Here is a 12,844-nt window from a genome sequence, read left to right as displayed (position 1 = left end):
TTTATGTATCTTTAATACACAAAATGCATAAAAAACAGCTGCTTGTTTAAGTGAAAATAAATGGATGGGGGTTTTTTTGCGCTAGTAAAGTTGTGGAGTTGTATTTTGTCTCGCATCAATTATCGTCAGTTACACCGTTATCGCAAATTTTCAAATATATATCGTGATAAATATTTTTGGGCCATATAGCCCCGCTCTAGTTGGCAGTATTTTGCATTTTATTGTAGTAGCCTGCTGATGTTAACTATGAAAATGTTATTGTACTGATAAATAAAATAGTTAAATAATATGTTAAATAAATATGACAGTATGGCATCGGGTGGCAAGGTGTGACATTTGTGTCTAAAAATAAAAAAAAATGTCTCAAAGTACATTTACTCCACAAATGTGCTTTCCACTGCCTCGGAAGCTCGTATCCTGTCCTAGACTCAAAGAATTATACATCAGATTTATTTTACATGGTCGTCATCTTGAACGTTTTTTACAGTGAAGATTCAGCGTTATGGTATTATGTGATTTTTCATGTAGTTGGTCACCTCATAAAAGGTTCATGTAAATCTTCCTGACATCTGCTGCGGAAGACATTCAGTAAACCAACTGCTGCTCTGCAGTAATCTGTAAGAGAAAACTTTGTTTAGCCTCTCGTATCAAAGCAGAGGATCATGAAGACTCAGGTTAATCTGAGTTCAGATGCAGGATTGCAGAGCCAGCTCACACCAGCCTCAAACAAAGGTTTATTTTAGGACACTGCACTGAATGAGTGATATCAGTGCAGAGCTGTGGATCAGAGCTGTTCATAGCATTGTGTATTTGACAGCCTGTACTTTTACCTGACACCCTTTGCACCTGCGACAGTATACACGTACATTTACTTTTAAATGATCACAACAAGAAGACATGCTTATTTCTCCAGCTCAGTTTTACGGCATAAACTATTTGGATAATTTAAATGGTAAAATTTGAATGGCGATCTCAACTAAACGCTTTTTTATGGACTCATTTGTCTGCAGCCTCAGCCATCCAGGAAGTATGCATTTGAAGTACATGCAGAGATGGTTATCTCCTCAACAGCAGCAGTGTCAGTAGCCCCACAGAACAATGCAGTGCATGTCCAGGATATATTTCTCTTTCTTTATTTCTCTCTTGCCTTTTTCTTATTTATCAAGCACAACGACTTTTAAAGAAAAGAGAACTGAGAAGAGAGTCTACAAAGATGAACCTACTAGTGTTTATTGCTGGTGGTAATACACACATAATATACTGCTCAAAAAATTAAAATAACTCTTTTTAATCAGAGTATAGCATCAAGTCAATTAAACGTCTGGGATATTGATCTGCTCTGCTAAGTAGCAAAGGGGGTTGTTAATCAGTTTCAGCTGCTTTAGTGTTAATGAAATGAACAACAAGTGCACTAGTGGGGCAACAATGAGAAAACCCCCATAAAAGGAATGGTTTTACAGGTGGAGGCCACTGGAGACATTTTTTCCACTTCTCATCGTTTCCTCTTTTTCACTAGTTTGGCATTTGGCTACGGTCAGGGTCACCTGGACCCGAGTCCAAATCCTCCAATATATAGCCAAAAGGTTTGCTACGTCTCCAAGTACAGTCCCATGACCAATGGCGATTCCAGTAGACAGGCAGGTACTCTTAAGAGAGCTGGACAGGGCTGTAGAGGGTCGTTAATCCATCAGCAGGATTGGTATCTGCTCCTTTGTGCAAGGTGGAACAGGATGCAAGACTCATACAAAATTATCTCACTTCACTAGCCGGCATTGTGGAGCCCAACTGGCATTTGCCATGTGCTTTCACAGATGTGCTCAGGGTGAACCTGCTCTCATGTGACAATGGTTAAAGGTATGAAGAAGTCAAGGAGATCATTATGCTGCCTGTAACATTGTTCAGCATGACTGATTTGGTGGTGGGTCCTGGAGGCGTATCCACGGATACACAGACCTCTACAGGCTAGGCCATGAGGTAGTCAGGGCAGTCTTTGAAATCCTTGGAGTAGTGGGTGCTGGGTTCTTCCTGGTGCGCAATAATGCGCGGCCTCATGTGGCGAGAGTTTGCAGGCAGTTCCTAGGGGTTGAAGAAATTGATACCACTGACAGACTCGCCATACCTACATCCAGTAGAACACCCCTGGGACATCACGTTTTGGTCCATCCACCAGGCTGCACCTCAATCTGGCCAGGAGGTCAGTGATGCCCTGGTTCAGATCTGAGATCCCCCAGGACAACATCCATCATCTCATTGGAAACCCAATGCCCAATGTTGTCAGGCATGCATACAAGCATGTGGAGGGCACACAAACTATTGATTTACACATTACCCTGTCCGTATCAGTATAGATGTCCAGCATGATTTTTTTTTCCATTGAGGTATGATGTGTTTTCAAATGTATTTATTTATTGAGCAGTGTGTTAGGGTCTTTTTCTTACTTTATAGAAGCAGAGAAGGCATTTTATTTGCTACACCTATCTACGATTATTTCAGTCTGAGCCAACCTTTTGTTTTAGAGTTACATGTTTCAGTTTTTATTGAAACCTACATTGCTGCCTTACAATAAATGATTTTTAGGTCATGTGGAAACTGCAGTTTTTAATTCCAGTTGGATTCTGCTGTGAGAAGTTGGCAGCAGGTGAACAATTAAGGGTGTGTTTAGATATGGAGAGGAGTGACTTATTGACTGACCTGTCACACTAATTAGATCATACACTAACAGCGATATTGAAAGCCCTTATTTTTTTCCCCTCATTTTTAATTCATTTTACAATCACCAAAAGGAAAGCAGGTGAGTGTTTTCTCTGCAGTTTCCCTGCATTTTTCTTTCTGTACCCCATGAGGCTTGTAACTAGGTAATTTATGCTCTGTGATGACAACAGTGTTTTAAGTATTTACCAAAGCTCCAGTCATTCATCGTTCTTTGATATGACAGCCATGCCTCTTGGTTCATTGTTAATTAACTCACAGTAACAGACCTCTATGTTATGATAATGCATAGTCCCTGCATAATTAATGGCTCCCAGTGAGGTGTTTTATTTAACCCTGTACTGTGTTTGACTGTGTAGGCACGTGTCAGACTTGGTGCTCCAAACATGTTTTGACCCTGAGGTGTCTTTACGACACGCTCATTCACAGAGTTCGTCACCGTGTGGCTGCAAGTTTTCTTCACGGCTCAGCCCTAACGTGCCAAATGAGGACATGTGAGGTTTTACTGTCCTTATCTTATCAGGACTCTTTGTGGCTCTGTGCCATTACTGATGAGCAAGAATGCATCGGCACTTTAATGTAGTTATTTAGCCAGTCTCACACTCTCCTCTGTCCACATGTGTTCAGCTCGTGGCAAGGTTCAGGTGTTGACAACAATCCCTGTTGACATTAATGCACAATTACAGTTCAGCAAAGTAGTTTTTTTTAATGACACATATCGTCAATGATTTATGGTGATACTGTGCAGCTCGTGTTCTTGGAAGTAACTTGGGCTCTCGTCTGTCACTTGCTAATTTACTGTGCACACAAACACAGCGTCAACTCGAACACTGTGAGGTTTTGAACTCGGAGCCAATGACTACACTTTCATTAAAGGTTCGTGTAGTTTTAACAAAGAAAAACAAGCAACGTGCTCTCGGGTGAAAAATTACGGGAGAAGTCTGGAGTAATGAATGGAGAAACATAAAAAAGGTTTGATTTACAACAGGAGGCCTGAAAAGTTTCAACACAATTCTGAATACTTGTTCTTTGCTTAATTTTTGCTCATGAGTGTGTGTCAGTTAAACTCCTGCAAAGTTGCCTGGCAGTAGAAGCTACTGAACAAATGAAACTAAATGCTGTGATGCAAAGCAGGGTGGTGCTTTTTCTCGTGCCACTTTTTTATCACTCCTGTTTCAGTTACAGTGCTGAGACCATGATCGCCATGGTGAAGCTTGAAAAAGTGAAGCTTGTTCTCCGTGGACTGTGATGTTTGCAGATGACACTGATCTGTAGTGAAAGAGGAGAGGTGGAGATGTGCTCTGGAGAGAAAAAAATGAAAGTCAGTAATAGTGAAAGTGTAGGGCTTTTGTTGTTAACTGTGAGACTTGCTGTGATGTATGGTTTGGAGGCGGTGGCATTAACAAAAGGACTGGTGCAAGCTGGAGGTGAAGATGCTGAGATTCTCATGGACAAGCTTAGGAATGAACGTATCAGAGGGACAGCTCAGGTTGACCTCTGAGAAAGTTCGTTGGTGTAGTGAAGGAGGACATGCGGCGGGTTGGTGTCACAGAGGAGGATGCTAGGGATAGGTTGAGATGGAGGCAGATGACCCGTTGTGGCGACCCCTAAATGGAAGAAGAGGAAACGACAAACTTCACGAGGTCACTGTTTTTAGTCATTGTCTGAAAATGATTAATTTATGTGGAGAGATGAGACTAAACACAAATAAAGGAGACTGTGCATGTGTGAAGTGATCTCCTTAGTTTTTGATCTTGAGCATTTCTATCAAGTGAATTCTAAAAGAATTTTTATTACAAGATTCATGTTTTTAAAATCATTTTAAAGTGCAAAAACCTGATACGCTAACTTTTCTTTTATTCTTTTTATATTTGCTTCACTTTAACAGTTCATTTAGCAGCTTAACTGCAGATTCATGTTTAATGTTGGAACTAACGAAATCTTGCACACTTCCTACTGTACTGTAGCACGATACAGTGTGCTGTGTGGTTTTCCTCTACCTTCTTGGAAAGGATGACTCATGCAAACGCCTGTTTCTTTTTTTGAATATGTAAATGCATGTTTGATGGCAGCCTACAGCAGACACACCCTGGATGGCTGGATGAGTTTTATTTTTTAGACCTGCTTGGCCTATTTCTGCCCCGAGCCAGACGCCTTCCCTCTGCTTTTCTTCATCCTCCACCCCCTCTATTCCCTCTCTGAAGTGTGAAGTTTGAAGTAGCAGGCTGTGCGCTATGATAGCAGTAATTGGTCTAAAGATGGAAAGTTCTCTCTCACTTTAGAAGCAAATTGCTTCTTAGTTTAGTGGCAATTAGTGTTTTTTAAGCAAGGCCTGTTGAGAACAATATAACATCAAAGCTCCATTTAAAAGCAACAAAAAGAGGGTGTAGATGATGGAGACAGTGGTGAAACTATTGCTGTTGGGGGTGAATAGAAGCTCTGAGTCTTGTATGGGTTCATTTAAGACGGAGTGGGGTAGCTGAGAGTGGCTCCCCTCTTTGTACCCCATTGTCTGTGGAGGCGAGCTTTGGACTCAGAGTTTTTTTTATTAGCCTCTGTGGTCTGATTTGTTTAAGGGGAGGTAAGGTGCCAAGATGTGGCTTGGCTCGTATTTTGCTCCAGTGTGAGCGCCGGGTTTGTTGGAGGGGGACTGAGCGAAGCAAAACTAAAGCAGAGTCACCCAGAGTACACACACTCACTTTCACACAATGTACTTTTATGCTGTCTTCACTGTGCTGTTGTGTATGCTGGCTAGTGCACACAATTTCCCTTATTCACAGCCATTACAGAAGATAGACACACGGAGAGAAAAAGCCTGTTATAAAATGTGAGGAGAAGGGAAGAGAGAGGGGGAAAGGAATAAAGCTCACACAGAAACAACTCCTGGATCAGTCTGAAGTTTCTGTGCCTCCATCAGACGCCTGAAGACAAAGATCCGTCTGGACGTGATTTTTTTAAAAGAAAAAAACATTTTTAAAGCGTGTTTAAAAAAACTGATTTTCAGCTGTCAAATAACTCCAGGAAAACTTAAAAGGGACTTAATATTTCTTATTTTCCATCATGTGTGGATGGTGTCAGCATACATGTAAATGTCAATGTTAGATTTGTTTCTATAGCACATTTAAAACCAGTATCTAGACTGTAGTAGAGTCCAAGAATAAACAATACGGAGCTGGAAATGAGCATAATAGGTCCTATTTAATTAAGATTGTATAGCTGGTTTCACTTTGGATTTAGTTTTTTGTTTGGCAGAAACAAAACTAGGGCCGTTCAATATAACGATATATATCGGATGACGATATAAAAACATCTATCGTTTCATTTTACGCTATCGTTTGTTTCGTGGTGTCGCAAAATAAACTGTTTACGGCAATATTTTTTTCATCGTTCTGATGGTCACTGTAGTGGTTATATTAATTTCTTAAAGTTCTCTCTTTCTCTTATATTTTATATAACCACACTACGGACGGACAAGCGCCTGTTTTTATGCGTTGTGGTTAGCAACAACAACGGAAACACCATCGCGTGTCCGCTTGTTTATGTTCCACATAAACCTTTAACAATAAAGCTCAAGATCCTGTTGAGACTTTTCAAAATAAATTGAATCACGTGAAAGAGCAGATTATTTACGGTTGAGAAGTAAAAAAGAGCCGCCAGGTGCTAAAAAATAAACCTTAGACTCAAACGTTAGAACAGGCTTTTCCCCGCAGCACGCCGTGTAATAAATACTCACAAAGAAAACGGCGGCCGTTACAACTTATGTCTAAAAATGTATCGTTTCATCCATCGGTTAAAACACTCGACTCCAGCTACATGACGCGCAGCTGGAAACACTTCCCGCAAGTCGAGCTGCCCGAGATTCACAGAATTTACAGAAAATGTTACATTTGTGTGATTTATATCGTTATCGGACGATAGATGTCTTATATCGGATTATGAGATTTTGGTCATATCGCACAGCCCTAAACAAAACCCCAAAAAATTAACTATATGAGTGCTGTAGATGTGTTTCTCAGCTGAAGCCATTTCTGCTCACAAATGTTATGAGCCAAATTATTTAGTTCATCCTACATTTCATAAGTAACCCGATGCAAGTTTGACTTTATGACAGCAAGTGGACTGAATATGATTCAAATGAGTCATTTCACTTCTATAACTGTCCATCTCATTTGGACAGCTAGAGTTTGTACACATGCCAGCCATGGATAAAAGGTGAGGGATGCATCAGGAAGGGCATTTAGTGTATCAGTTACATCCCGGGTTTGTGATGACTGCTGCTGGTGCTGTTGACCAGCCTTGTGTCGGTGTTAGTTTACATTTCATTTAATCCAGTGTTTGTTGTATTTATTTGTTTATTCATTATTTGTTTCTATTTATTCATTGGAACCCGAATTTTTGTGCCACTTCTTGACATTGGAGCGAGGAAAGGGCAGGAAAATGTTCAGTGCCATTTATACAACGCAGGGCTTTTTTTCTGGCTTAAAAATGTACTTGTTCTTTTTGTAAAAGGGTCCAGTCGGTCCCATATCTAGCAAAGGTACATCGGGTCTTTGTCACAGTGTTTCTTTTATCTTAATGCATTTGCAGCTTCATGCACTTTGTACCTGGATTCATATTTTTCCACTGGACTTTTTAGTACCTCATTCTGCAATTTTATACCACCGATTCCCAGTGCTTTTACTGCAGTGAACTTATTTTGAAATATTATTTGTACTTATTTGTCTGTAGACGTTGAGTCTACTTAAGAAAGATCACCCGCTTACTGATTAGTCTCATATAAATCCACACTGTAATGGACTTTGTTAGCAAGAGGGATTATTTCACTTTCTTGCATGACAGCATGGCCCTCGTTCCTGGTTTTCTTCCTGGTTCAGCTGATGGTACCAGATGAAGGCACGTGTCCGGTTTTACCATCTTTATCTTATCCTGACTGCTCATTGGTTGCACGCAGCTTTACAGTCGTAATTAAGACGCCAGATGAGGAAGTGTCTGTTTCTTTATATTTTCTTCATCCTAAACTAGATTAAGTTGGAGGTGTAGCATGTCGTGGTTCAGCTTGCAGACCACTGCGATTTAAGATGAAGATGTTAGTGTAGATCACCATGGACGCGTGTTTGAGCTGAGAAACTGAAAACTTGAGAAGGTAAATTCTTATTTGACTATTTTTGGTTTTGTTCGGATTTGCATACATTTGAGTGAAAGTGTTACTTTTGTTTCACTTCTTAATACCAGCACTTTTAGCAGCTGTTAAAGAGGTCTGTAAGTCACCTGGTTTTTACGCTCAAGGCCAAACGAGGTGACTTTCAGGAACAAAGAGGAGGCCCAATAAACAATGATTCAGTGGATTCTGGAGTATCATGCAACAAGTAAAGAGGAAGAAACCTCAAAAGTCACAACAGCCTGACCGCTGAGCTAAATCAGCTTCTCTGATTGCGGCTTTGAAATGCAGAAATGCCGCCGAGACGAAATCTCTGCCGTAAATTCCCGCTCCTTCTGTAAAACTCACGATGCGCTGCGCATGTCGTGCTCATGAAGTCAACGGCTCTTGTGCGAGCATCCCCTTTAAACTGTGAACTGCGGCTGCATCTTCGTTGCATCTTTAAGCGCAGTCGCTTTAACGAGAAGAAGATGCAGCTGTATACGATATTTATTGTGTCGCTCGGGTTGCATTGATGAAAGGCAAAGCAAGCAAACATTCAGACAGTACAAGGCTGAAGCCTTGTTTAGCTTTGTGGTGATGAGTAATTGAAGAGCGCGAGGAGATAAACAGACACGTGTTCAGAGGAGAGCAGACTGTAAAAAGGCCTAAGCTCAACATTTCTTCATTGACTCTGAATCTTAAGCTCATTCACACTGCTTTTAAATTCAAGGCTTTACGCCAGTATGAGCAGCGCTACATGCAGTTAACTACCATTTTATTCATTCTGGTTTTCACGGCTGTTTCAAAGTGAGCACAAAGAACAGTAATGATCACACTGAAGACTCTCTTGTCCCTGCTCGTGCACAGCACAAAGAACGACTCTTCCCCCCCTAAACTTTTTGCACAAAAAAATTGAGTCAGTTAGTCTTTGTCGCAGCTGAGCTATAAATTCTCCCTGCTTAAGCAGTCATTCTCCGGCTCTATTTTTCTCCCCTTTCAATTAATAGGAAACACATCGGTTGAAGGAGGGTCTTTGTTGGTGCGTGAGAGTCCATACATCACCTAAACTAGAGCGCTCACCCCTCCTCCTCCTCCTCCTCCTCCTGTCTCCTGCCTGCTAACACACATGCACACACCGACAGCCTCCATCTGCTCCCAATCATGGGTGCAGCCAGCGGTCAGGTCGCTGATGGTGAATGGCATATAGGCACATAACACACACGTAAACATACACAGTGTAACAAACTGCTTTAAAATTACATTTTGTTCCGCAATTCACAGTTTTTGTGTGAGTATAACCAAGTAGTACAAAAGCTGATTACTCTGAGGTGCTTTTTTTCCCCTAATTTTTGATTCTGTCGTAACTCATCTGCACAAAATTATATTGAATCAAGTCCAGCTGTCTTATTTAGCACGCAACATAAAGAAGGTGAGCAAACAGTCAGTGTTCAAGTGAAAATCTTAAATTTAGAAGTATTCTGATGGTTGTGTTTTGAATAATTGCTCAAGGTGTGGCTAGCATGGGGCCACCATCTGTCCATCAATAATCCTGAGGGGGTTGCACTATCTAATACAACATCTTTAAGGTCTTTAATGTGCCCGGGAGCGTTTCCAGTTGGACGGGGGCTGGAGAGGTATTTTCACCCACCCCAGACACGGTCCCGTACAGTTCTCCTAGATCCTGACTGTGCACCGGTAGAAACAGATGATGTAAGCATCTGTCTAATGTTGATTGGTTGACAAGTGGGCTGGAATAGAGAAGGAGAGGTGACAAAAACACTCAATAAATAAAGATCAATAAATATAGTATATAAAGTTCAAGCACCGACTGCAGAGGATGCTTTTCATTGTTTGTAACACTCTGTATGGCTTCGCTCTTCTGCGTGGCTGGCAGACAGACCAATCACAGCGCAAGAAAGAGTGGTCCACAGACTGCTTGCACCACATATTTTCTACACTGCCTCCATCTGACAACAGAACTCTCTGCAGGCAGACGGGCCGTCCCCGGACAACTAACCCGCTACCTGTGCTGGACCGTAAATCCTGCTTTAGAGACACAGTCCATCAGACATAAGAAAAAGACAAATTAGTTAGCGCAGGAATATACATCAGAACGCTGAAGTGCAAACAAAATGCAAAGTGTGTGCGTGTTAGCGATCTAACACGCACACACTGACGATCTGATGAATGCACTGGGGCCAACTCAGGGTTCCATATCTTACCCGAGGATACTTTGGTATGCAGAGTGGAGCCAACCTTCGTAGATGTTGATGGTTGACCTGTAGATGACCATAGATGAAGGTCACTGATCGTAACTTTCTTCGTTATCCATATTTAACTGAGAAAGTTAAATATGGCTAACAGGCTTTCTCCCACAGAAACATATTACACGTCATGTAACATGTCATGTTAGATTATTTAGTCATTTAAAAATTGGCTGTAGGTGTGAATTTAAGGGTGAATGGTTTCCTGCCTCTCTGTTTTTGCCATGCCACCCGTCGATAGTGTTCCCAGCATGTGTCAGCTAGGATAGGCTAGCTGGTTCAGAAAATGATGGATGGATTCTTTGACTTAATATTGCGTAACATGAAGAAATATTTCATATGGTTTTTGCAAATCTTCTTTCTGTTGCCTAATATGCTGTTTTTAAATCTACATTTGTCTCCTGAAAGACTCAGTTTTTCAGCACAACAGCTCATGAAAACCTTTTTTTCTCGATTCCAAAGCCTGTTGTTAGTGCATTCCACCGATCTCTGCTTTAAGGCATTTATCAGCTTTTGATGGCAATAAAAAAACTTTCTATTATAGAAGGATGACTAGAAAAATTAATTCGGGAGCTCATTTTGCTGCTGTTCAGTGCTCTATAGATAATAAATCTAAAGTAATTATATTTTAAAATAAAATGTTGATGAAATTTACAGTAGAAATACTTAACAATATATTAAGACTGAAACACTTGCAATAAACCATACGTTACATTTTTTGCATTTGTTTTATAGGAAGAAGAACAGCAGGCAAAAACGGTAAAATAACAGTTAAAGCCTGGTAGACGTGAGATTAACAATAGAATCACACAGACGCACTCAAACTGAACTCAGAGACTCCGACGTGACGCTCTCATCATTCATTTAATAAAAATGAAAGTAAACCTACTTTCTGTCTCTCACACACACAGACCCACACATGTGCTGAGGTACAGGGACAGAAGAACATGAGCCAGCCTTGTGGTGTGCTTCACCGATGACAGGGTGTCATGGAAACGCCCAGCGTTCCCCATGGTTACGCACTGTTTACCCCTACGGGATACTCTTCTTGGATTGTTCAGACGCTGAACACTTGAGCTTCTACAACAACTCATGGCCAAAGAACACACACAGACACACACACAGTGTTTCTTATCAGGATCTAAATGGACACAAATTAGCCTATTATGTGCTTTTGGGATTAGCGCAGTGATTTTAGCCTAATAGTCTGTTTTTGTGCTCTTACTCCAAGTCCCTACGCCACAGTGGATATTTGCCAATAAAGGCTTGGTGTTTATATCCAGTTGTGTTTTTGAAGTATTCATTCAGAGGGAAAGATGTGGAAGCACTTCACTTTGTCTTCTTTTTTAAAAAAAAACTTGGGTGGCTGAATTGTGGATCACATGCTGTCTTCACTTTCAGGTTTCAGCTCTTTGGCTTCCTGTAAAACTTGTCTCAACATCCCTTTTTGTGTGTGTGTGTGTGTGTGTGTGTGTGTGTGTGTGTGTGTGTGTGTGTGTGTGTGTGTGTGTGTGTGTGTGTGTGTGTGTGTGTGTGTGTGTGTGTATTTGGTCAGGTTGTGGGAGAGGTCTGCATGTTAATGCAAATGCACAGGAGCCATGATGTGTTTGCTCTGTACGTGTGCAGCCGTAATGAAGACAAAAGCACATAGCGAGGCTGGGCTCCCTCGCAGTTTCTTCTCCTCATTAAGACGTTAATGGTGCTTCCTGTGCATGTGTCTTCAGGCTGCTGATTAATAATGCTGCTTGTTATTCATTAATATTGCCCTAATGAACATGCACTGTTGAGCATGATTGTTAAACTTTTTTGCGTGTGTGTGTGTGTGTGTGTGTGTGTGTGTGTGTGTGTGTGTGTTTGTTTTTTCTTTTCTCTCCAGACTCCATTGATCAGCCCACATAGGACCGCGCCCCCAAAGCGAGGGGAGGGGGGACCTGATCGTCCATCATCTTGGCGCCGTCGAAAGGTGAGCTAACATCCCGCACGGTTGGCATGGTAACGGCCTCCTGAGTTCAGGTTGAACGGTTTGTCAGAGACAGTTTCTTGTTGTTGCCACACTCTTGCAACATCCTCCTGACCTGAACGCTGAAATGCAGAGAAAAGTGTGTGTGTGTCTGTTTTTGAGGCAAATATTTTATGGAGGTGGGGGGGGGGTTTGTTGTTTTTTTTAGTGCGTGTGTGTGTGTGTGGTTGAATTTTGGAAGGTGGAATAGTTTACGAAAAAAGACCGGTAGTGGCGGTAGCAACAAGGGAAACAAAGAGGGCTGCGAACGATTTTCAGGGAGATGAGAAAATGAAGAGTGGGAAGACAGCAGGGAGACAGGAGGAGAAATCAAATTATTCTTTGTGCTCTACCTGCCACGGAGGCTGAAAGAGAGCATTAATCTTTTACCCCTGTCTGCAGGTGACGACAACACACACACTCGCGAACACATAAGTGTACCCACACTTAACCAAACCACAGTCTCTCTTTCGTTCACGTGAATTCTCACACGCATGTTTTTTTGCAAACTCGCTGCTGTTGCACTTATAGCAGCAGTGATTGTGTGAGGAGTGAGGTTGGTAAGAAAGGGGAGGAAGGAGAGTCCAGGCCATAGGAGGGGAGACACTCAGTCTAAAGCAGAAGAAAATAGGAGGGATAAGAATGAGGTGAGGCAAGGATACTTCCAGGAATCTTCCACAGTGAGTTAAGGTGAAGGCTTTGTTGATTTCTCTGCATAAATGTCAGGTGATG

General features: G+C 41.6%; 1 protein-coding gene across 1 annotated transcript in view; it reads left to right on the top strand.

Annotated features, from left to right (window-relative positions):
- The window catches only part of LOC145423308 (nuclear receptor coactivator 3-like), a 62,153-nt gene that overhangs the window by 24,924 nt on the left and 24,385 nt on the right, over positions 1-12,844 (top strand). Inside the window, exon 2 of the mRNA XM_080295604.1 lies at positions 11,990-12,076. The gene's annotated coding sequence lies outside the window, so the exon portion shown is untranslated. The remainder of the gene's footprint in view (positions 1-11,989; positions 12,077-12,844) is intronic.

Source organism: Astatotilapia calliptera, chromosome 20, assembly GCF_964374335.1.
Source record: "Astatotilapia calliptera chromosome 20, fAstCal68.1, whole genome shotgun sequence".
Classification (NCBI taxonomy): domain Eukaryota; kingdom Metazoa; phylum Chordata; class Actinopteri; order Cichliformes; family Cichlidae; genus Astatotilapia; species Astatotilapia calliptera.
This window is presented reverse-complemented; position numbering and strand designations above follow the sequence as displayed.